Here is a 9,509-nt window from a genome sequence, read left to right on the forward strand (position 1 = left end):
AGAGCATCAAATGAAGACTTCATTGGGTTTTATAGTGGCTTTCTAATTTTGGTAGTCCATTGAAGAAGGGAGTTTGAAAGTTGTTGTATACTGTTAACGATTGTCTGCCCATGTCCTGCCTGAAGTACCATTATTGTTTATGAAAAGTATCTTTAATAAAGCTGGACACAGTTTGGCTTGGAAAAAAAAAAAGATATTCCAAAGATAGCAGAAAACTTTCATGCTTTGAGCACTGGAGAGAAAGGATTTGCTTAGAAGGGTTCCTGCTGGCTGCACCTAGAGGGAGAGTGAGAGGGAGAAGGACGTTGAGAGAACGAGGAGGAAGGAGAGAAAATGGTGTTCACGGATTATAGTACCTATAGCCAAGCTGCAGCCCAGCAGGGCTACAGTGCTTACATCGCCCAGCCCACTCGAGGATATGCACAGTCCACCCAGGCTTATAGGCAACAAAGCTATGGAACCTATGGACAGCTCACCGATGTCAGCTCTACCCAGGCTCAGACCACTGCACCTTTGGGCAGATCGCCTATGCAACTTCTTATGGACAGCCTCCTACTGGCTATGCTACTCCAACTGCCCCCCAGGCATACAGCCAGCCTGTCCAGAGGTACAGCACTGGTGTTTATGATACCACCACTGCTGCAGTCACCACCACCCAGGCTTCCTGTGCAGCTCAGTTTTCATATGGCACCCAGCCTACTTTACCCAGCCTGTGGGCAGCAGCCTGCAGCCACCGCACCTGCAAGACCACAGGATGGTAACAAGCCCGCTGAGACTAGTCAACCTCAATCCAGCACAGGGGGTTACAACCAGCCCAGCCTAGGATATGGACAGAGTAACTACAGCTAACCTCATGTACCTGGGAGCTACCCCATGCAGCCAGTCACCGCACCTCCATCCTATGCTCCTACTAGCTATTCCTCTACGCAGCCAACTAGTTATGATCAGAGCAATTACTCTCAGCAGAACACCTATGGGCAACCAAGCAACTATGGACAGCAGAGTGACTATGGTCAACAAAGCAGCTATAGGCAGCAGCCTCCCACTAGTCACCCCCTCCCCCAAAAAACTGGATCCTACAGCCAGGCTCCAAGTCAATATAGCCAACAGAGCAGCAGCTATGGGCAGCAGAGTTCATTCTGACAGGACCACTCCAGTAGCATGGGTGTTTACAAGCAGGAGTCGGGAGGATTTTCCAGACAGGAGTGAACTGGAGCATGAGTGGCCCTGATAACCGGGGCAGGGGAAGAGGGGGATTCGATCGTGGAGGCATGAGCAGAGGTGAGCGGGGAGGAGGACGCAGTGGAATGGACAGTGCTGGAGAGCGAGGTGGCTTCGATAAGCCTGGTGGACCCCTGGATGAAAGACCAGATCTTGATCTAGGTCCACCCATAGATCCAGATGAAGACTCTGACAACAGTGCAATTTATGTGCAAGGATTAAGTGTGATTCTAGATGATCTGGCAGACTTCTTTAAACAATGTGTGGTGGTTAAGATGAACAAGAGAACTGGGCAGCCCATGATCCACATCTACCTGGACAAGGAGACAGGAAAGCCCAAAGGTGATGCCACAGTGTCCTATGAAGACCCACAGACTGCCAAGGCTGCCATGGAGTGGTTTGATGGGAAATATTTTTAAGGCAGCAAACTTAAAGTCTCTCTTACCTGGAAGAAGCCTCCAATGAACTGCATGAGAGGTGGAATGCCACCCTGTGAGGGCAGAGGAATGCCACCCCGCACTCCGTGGAGGTCCAGGGGGCCCAGGAAGTCCTAGAGGCCCCATGGGTCGCATGGGAGGCCATGCAGGAGACAGAGGAGGCTTCCCTCCAAGAGTTCCCTGAGGTTCCCGAGGGAACCCCTCTGGAGGAGGAACATCCAGCATTGAGCGGGCGACTGGCAGTGTCCCAATCCGGGTCATGGAAACCAGAACTTCGCCTGGAGGACAGGATGCAACCAGTGTAAGGCCCCGAAGCCTGAAGGCTTCCTCCTGCCACCCTTCCCACCCCCGGGTGGAGAATGTGGCAGAGGTGGCCCTGGTGGCATGAAGGGAGGAAGAGTGGCCTCATGGATCGTGGTGGCCCTGGTGGAATGTTCAGAGGTGGCCGTAGTGGTGACAGAGGTGGTTTCCATGGTGGCCGGGGCATGGACCAAGGTGGCTTTGGTGGAGGAAGATGCGGTGGTCCTGGTGGGCCCCCTGGACCTTTGATGGAGCAGATGGGAGGAAGACGAGGCGGCTGTAGAGGACCTGGAAAAATGGGTAAAGGCGAGCACCGTCAGGGCGCAGAGACCGGCCCTACTGGGTGCGAAGATCCCGCAGAGCTGCATTGACTACCAGATTTATTTTTTTAAACCAGAAAGTGTTTTAAATTTATAATTCCGTATTTATAATGTTGGCCACAACATTATGATTATTTCTTGTCTGTACTTTAGTATTTTTCACCATTTGTGAAGAAACAGTAAAACAAGTTAAATGGTTAAAAAAAAAAAAAAAAAAGGGTTTTTGCTTTCACTGAATTATTCCAGGGTTTATGTGCCAGGGTGGCAACTTCACATGGTGTAATGGTACTGACGGCCAGTCCATCTATGGTGAGAAATTCTGATGAAAACTCCATCCTGAAACACGCAGGTCCTGGCATCTTGTCCATTACAAATACTAGACCTAACACAAATGGTTCTGTCTTTCATCTGCACTGCCAAGACAGTGGTTGGATGGCAAGCATGTGGTCTTTGGCAAGGTGAAAGAGGGTATGAATATCGTGGAAGCCAGGGAGCTTTGGGTCCAAGAATGGCAAGACCAGCAAGAAGACCACCATTGCTGACTGTGGACAACTCTGATGAATTTGACTTGTTTTCTCTTAACCAGACCATTCCCTCTGTGGCTCAGGAGAGCACCCTCCACCCCACTGCTCGCTGTGTCCTGTAACCCGTGCTCCCGCTGCAGTTCTTTGGGTTCAAATTTTTCTTATTCACCTCCAAATCTAGCTAAACTGCAAAGTAAATTTTATGATTACGAAATAAAAACTAACATCTGTGTGTCCTTGTTTGGGTTGGCGGTGTTGGTCTCATTTTAAGCAATTACATGTTACTTAATTTAAGGGAAAAAAAGAGTCTGCTTTGAGTACTCCATAATATAAGTGCCTCATAATTTATTTAATAAATCCATTATTGTACATTTAGTTTTTTTGCTATGAATATGCATCTTTATGCCATTTGTTTTAAAATTATTTTTAAATGGAAGGTTTCAAGCAAATACAAAAGTAGAGAGTAGGGTGGCAAACTCTCACCCATCTCCCAGCTTCCATAACAATCAAACATGTCTTAGCTTGTTTAATTTTACACTGCCAACACTCCTGAATTTAATGCAGGGTTGGGAGAGTGTAAAATCAAACATCTAGTGTCATTTTTTCCCTTTTAAATACTTTAATATATATCTTTAAAGGATTAGGGCTTTTTTCTCCTCTTTTATTTTCAGTAATGTAACCATAATGCCATTAACAACCTATAAACATTAATGATAATTTTAGCCAAAAGGATTGAAAGCAGGGCCTCAAAGAGTTATGTGCATACCCACGTTCATAACAGCATTATTCATAATAGCCAAGTGTCCATTAATGAATGAATATATAAAGAAAATGTAGCATATATATATAATGGTTATATTATTCAACCATAAAAAGCAAAGAATTTCTGACACATGCTATGATATGGATGATACTTGAGGACATTATGCTAAGTGAAATCATCCCATCACAAAAGGAGGGATGCTATATGATTTCATTGATATTTAGTAGGTGGTAGTCACTTGGGGTAGTCAATTTCATAACATTGGAAAGTAGACTGGAGCTTGCCATGGGCTGGAGGGAGGTGGGAATAAGGATTTAGTGTTTAATGGATACAGAGTTTCAGTTTTGCAATTTGGAAAGAGTTCTGGAGGTGGATGGCAGAGACGGTGGCCAACAGTGTGAATGTACGTCATGCTACTGAGCTGTACACTCAGAAATGGTTACGACGGTAAATTTCTTTTCTTTTTCTTTTTCTTTTCTGAGAGGTTTTTGTTATCGAGCACTTGTGCTGGCCAGAAAGATAGAGACAGAGAGACAGAAAGCAAGAAATCACCCCCCGGGGAGATGGCCACACCACAATCCCTTCTCCTCCATTCTCTTCTTGGGATCTTGGGCACACACGCACAGGCACCCAGCATGAGTTTAAGCCACTGGGTCTGGGACACGAACAGTGGTCGACTACATGGGAGTCCAGCGACATAGCCATTACACCAACTGCTGGTCCCAAGATGGCAAATTTTATGTTATGTGTATTTTACCACCATTTTATTGTTGCTATAACTAACAATAAAATAAAATACAAATGTAAAATATATTTAAAATGCCAAGGCGGTCTGAATAGACTATGTACCCTAGTTAATGCAAAAATAATTAATAATTTCAGATTATCTTTAAATATTCACCAGAATTCAAACTTTCTTGATTGTCTTATGAAGTCTTCTTATAGTAAGTGTAAAGTGGAGTTGAACAAGGTCTTCACATTCCATTTGCTCTCTTTGGAATAAATTCTTGGAAGTGAAATTGCTGGGTCAAAGTATATACATATTTCAAAGGATTTTGCTGCCTATTACAAAATTGCCCTTCATAAATTATGTAGCATTAAATTCCTATGTTCACTTTTTTTAAAAGTTGAACTTTGAAATTATTTCTGGAGAGAGTGTCTCTCTGGAATGGACATTTATTTTTACAGATCCTCATATTCTTGTTGGCATCCACACCCACGTTTGTCCTCCCTGGACGATCCTTTGAAGTGTTCACTGTCACATTACAGATCAGACAGGGAACATGTCTCGAGTGTCCCCAAGGCACCACAACTCCTCTACTCTCCTTGAGCGTCCCCTGCTGCCAGGCACCTCTCCATGGGCCTTTTTCTCCTCCCTCCCTGCTGTTCCTCTTACACAGTGGCAGCTTGGGGTCTTCAGCATGGCCTTCCATGGCAGGGAAGGGAGCTGGACAGTGGGAATGTGGAGACATCACTTACACTGAAACGAGAGTTGTGGGAAGAGCAGAAACTGCTTTGGGGTGACAAGCACCTGTTCCAGGAGACATTTTGGCACATTGCGTGACTTTGTGGCTTTACGGCTGTCATCTTCCTAGGTTTCTAGCTTTAAAAGTTTGTAAAAATGGTTCGGGACAGGGGCAATGAGAGGAGGAAGGGAATAATATTGAGTTTTTTTTCCCTCATAGGGTGGGTGCAGTGTGCCTTTGCTGAAGGGAGCTAGAGAGGGCTAGAGAGAGGGGAAATGAAAAATCCCGTCCCCCGCCAAAGGAGGATGACCACATCACAATCCCTTCTCCTCTATTCTTCTGGGACTTTTGGCACACAAGCACCTGTGCCCTGCATGATTTTTAAGCCACCGGGTCTGGGACTCGAACCATGGTTAGTCACATGTGAATCCAGAGCCTTAACCATCATGCCACCTGCTGGCTCCTATTGAACCTTTATTAAGTGTGGAGTTGTCATCACTCATTTACTCAAAACTCGGTGAGGTCGACATCACTTTCTGATGAGGAATCCAAGGACAGAGAGGATGAGTAAGTCAGTGGTTCTGGGGCTAGGTGTGTGGAAAAGCCCTTGCACCTGCCCCTGCCCAGGGCCTCACTACCTGTCTGGGTTAAGTGGTCTAGTCTGGGGGAAGGACAGGTTTAATGAGAGGAACAAAGCCAGCAAAGGACTTAGCCTGAAAACCAGAAAGAAGGAAAAGAATTAGAAAATCTAGCATATGATTATAGATGTCTCAGGCTCCTTAAACTTAACCTGACCTTTCCAAAGTTTCCATTTAAACATACTTGTTTTTGGAGAGATTTTTGCTATAGGGCATGGTGTCTCACCTGAGACAGAGAGAGACAGAGAGACAGAAAGTGAGAAATCACCCCCCTAGGAGGATGGCCACGCTGCAATCCCTTCTCTTCCATTCTTCTCTTGGGATCCTGGGTGAGAGTTTAAGCCACCAGAACTGGGACTCGAACCTCAGTTGTCTACATGGGAGTCTAGTGATGTAGCCATTATGCCATCTGCCGGTACCTGATACTTTTTTTTTAAGAGAGATTTTTGCTATAGGGCATGTGTGCTCACCTGAGACAGAGAGAGACAGAGAGAAAGAAAGTAAGAAATTACCCTCCAGGGAGAATGGTCACACCTGACTTCCTTCTCCTTCATTCTCTTCTCAAGATCTTGCGTATGTACACACATGTGCCTGGTGTGAGTTTTAAGCCACCAGGTCTGGGACTTGAACCATGGTTGACTATGTGGGAGTCCAGCGACATAACTATTATGCCAAGTGCTGGTCCCTAAATATACTTTTTTTTTTTTTTTTTTTTTTGGTACAGGGCATGTTTGCTCGCCAGAAAGACAGACAGAAACAGAGAGACAGAAAGCGAGAAATCACCGCCTCCCCCCCCCCCCAAGGGGGATGGCCATGCCACAGTCCTTTCTCCTCCATTCTCCTCTCGGGATCTTGGGCACACATTCACATGTGCCCAGCATGAGTTTAAGCCATCGGGTCTGGGACTCGAGCCACGGTCAACTACATGGGAGTCCAGGGACATAGCCATTACGCCAACTACTGGTCCCTAAGAGAGAAGAGAGAGGAGAAAAAGGAGAAAAAAATATATAGGAGGAAGAAAGGCTTTTCCCTCTGGAGCCAGTTGGCACCGTTTCACAAGGAGCAGGAGGAAACTCTCCTGAGAAGGAAATACTTCCTGGCCCTGCTGTCTCACCTGCCCCAGAGGTGAGACCTGATTCAGGGGGATTAAACAGCCAAGCATGAGTCTTCCAGGTGCAGCTGGGGCAGGAGACGAGGCTGGAATAAATCTATTTTCATTGGCCAAGTCTCCAGTGATCTAATTACAGCGGGAAGATATAGTGAATGCCAGACCAAAGGGAAAGGCGTGAAGCCTGCTGAGTGTGGGCAGCGTTGTTTTCTCTGCTGCTGGGGTTCTGGTTAGAATCAACTCCAAAGTCTGCTTGAGATGCAGGGCCCTTTTGCCTCAGCCACCTCAGGAGAGTCTCTGCTCGAATGTGTGCTCATAGGATTACGAATGTGTGTTTCCCCTGTGCTCATCTGAGCCTGCAATCCGCATACTTGATATTGACAAGTCTCTAAAATCCAGCACAAAAGCAAAAATGACCAAGGGAGGAGAGCCCAAAGCCCGCCATCTACTTCGTACTGTGAGCTTGAAGCTGCTTCAGGTGGAGGGGGTTGTATCTGATGTGGGAAAGGAAGCTCACAAACTTGAGTTTGTTCACCAGCTCTGGGGAGAGGGGGGCTAAACAGAAGTGGTCCTCATTAAGTTGAAATATTTGCAATATTAGAAAGAGAGAAAAAAAAGTTCTTACGTAACCAATAAAACGTGTTTTGTTATGAAACACAGATAGAAAATAAATTCATGGCTTTGTAGTACTGTTTTCTGAACTTGTGTAAGTAAGCACTATTTATTTTGGTAATACCTACATCCAGGTGGGTTTGGTCTCTGTCAGCTGCCTGGAGGAGGAGGAGGAAGCAGACCCCAGGCAGCTTGTAGCTGGCCTACATGAGAGGGAGCTCAGAGCAGGCGAGTGACTTGCTGCCTGGATGTGGAATTTCTCCTCTAAGCACCTTCCCGTGGGCCCAGGGTTCTTTTAGAAGTAATGCAATTCACAGAATGCTATGGCTTTTGTTTGGACCAACATTGTTGAAGAGGTTATCACTTAGCCTTTCAATTTAATCAGTCAGTAATATTTATCAAGTACCTACTGGGAATAACTAAGTGAGCAAAGCAGACCCAGTTTTTTCAGGTATTTACAGTCTAGTGGGGGAAGACAGATACTAAAATAATGATAAAGATTAGTTAAGTAATTACTGAGACTATCTATATGTTCCTCCCACCAAATGATGAGTTCTTCAGAGGCAAGGACCACCACTTCATTTAAAAAAATTAATTTATTTTTATTTTCTAAGGAGCATGTACACTCGCCAGAGAGAAATAGAGAAGGAAAGTGAGAAAGCACCTCTCATAGGACTTGGCCATGCTACAATCCCCTCTCCATTTCTCCCTCGATTTTGGGCATGCATATACATGCATCTGATGTGTTTTTCAGGCTGCTGGGTCTGAAACTTGAATCACTTAGTCAGCCATGTGGGATCTAGCTGCCTTAACCACCATGCCACAGGCTGGCCCAAGAACCACCACTTCGTATCCATCTCTCTGCCTCAGTTCCTGGTACACAGAAGCAGTTGCTGGAAAACAATGAAGAGGCCCTTCACTGTGTGGCTGATGTTTCATTCTGTTTGCAGGGAATGTAGGGGAGGAAGGAGAGATGTCCACTGAATGGCTGATGTCTTTAAGGGCTTATGTAATAGTTCAGTGGCAGGTACACAGGCAAGCTCTTCCGGTAAGAGGTGTGGGTGTCTGCTGAGGAAATAGGAAGCACTGGGCTGAGCAGAGTCTTGCCTCGGGCTGTCTGTCCATCATGGACTCAGACATCCTGGCCTGGCTGCAAGGGCTTCAGTCAGCTACATCTGTAGCCCTGCTGTTGCTACACTACTATTTATTTTTTTAAAAAATTTTGCCAGAGAAGAAGGTTCCACATGGCTCCTGTGAACTAGGTATTTCAGGGCACAAGAGAAATGAAGACTTTCTACTGATAATTGAGCCTCCAGCAAACAAGCTAGCAGGTTAAAATATTCCTCAATATCTACTGAATCTGCTGCAACAGTGATCACAACAGAATGACAATGAGATTCTAGATCACCTCTGTCTGCTTGCTCCTGAACATTCAGACTGAATTTCAAGAATTTGAAAGAAACACACCGTCCATCAGATGACAAGAAATCACCACCAGATCACAAGAAATATGGGAAAACAAGAAAATACCTCTCCTCCAAGGGAAAAGAGTAACTCTTCTTCTTCCACAAGCAGTTCAGTGAAAATCATGGAAATGTCTGATAAGGAATTTAGAACATTCATAATGTCAAAGCTAACAGAGATAGAAGAGAAGAGAGACAATGAACTGCTAAAGAGAAAGGAGAAAGAAGTTGATGAGTTCAAAAAACTCCAATGGAACTGTTAGAGATGAAGTCTATAATACAGGAAGTCAAAATCTCCCTTGAAAGTATTAAAAGCAGACTAGATCATTCAGAAAATAGAATCTTAGATATAGAAGAGAAAATGGATGGCCTAGAAAAATCCACCACAAAGACTGAGAAAATGGCCCCCAAATTTGAGAATAATATGCGAGAAGTACTAGACACCATCAAACGTCCAAACATCCGGATAATTGGCATTCCAGAAGGTGAAGAGACCCGTAAGGGCATTGATAATCTATTCCATGAAATCCTGCAAGAAAACTTTCCAAATTTAGAGAGGCATTTGAAGATCCAGTCCCAGGAAATACAAAGGACCCCAAAAAGAATCAACCCAAGAAGATCTTTTCCAAGACACATTATAGCCAGGTTGACCAAAAC

The 9,509-nt window shown here is 45.2% G+C and overlaps 2 pseudogenes; both read left to right on the forward strand.

Moving 5' to 3' along the window:
* The first annotated feature begins 295 nt into the window (after window positions 1-295).
* Window positions 296-2,924, forward strand: LOC102502278 (RNA-binding protein EWS pseudogene; annotated as a pseudogene).
* A 1,014-nt stretch (window positions 2,925-3,938) lies between these two features.
* LOC102502698 (MICOS complex subunit MIC60 pseudogene) overlaps window positions 3,939-9,509 on the forward strand; it is a 45,557-nt pseudogene continuing 39,986 nt past the window's right edge.

This window comes from Tupaia chinensis, unplaced genomic scaffold (assembly GCF_000334495.1).
Source record: "Tupaia chinensis unplaced genomic scaffold, TupChi_1.0 Scaffold147282_1, whole genome shotgun sequence".
Classification (NCBI taxonomy): Eukaryota; Metazoa; Chordata; class Mammalia; order Scandentia; family Tupaiidae; genus Tupaia; species Tupaia belangeri.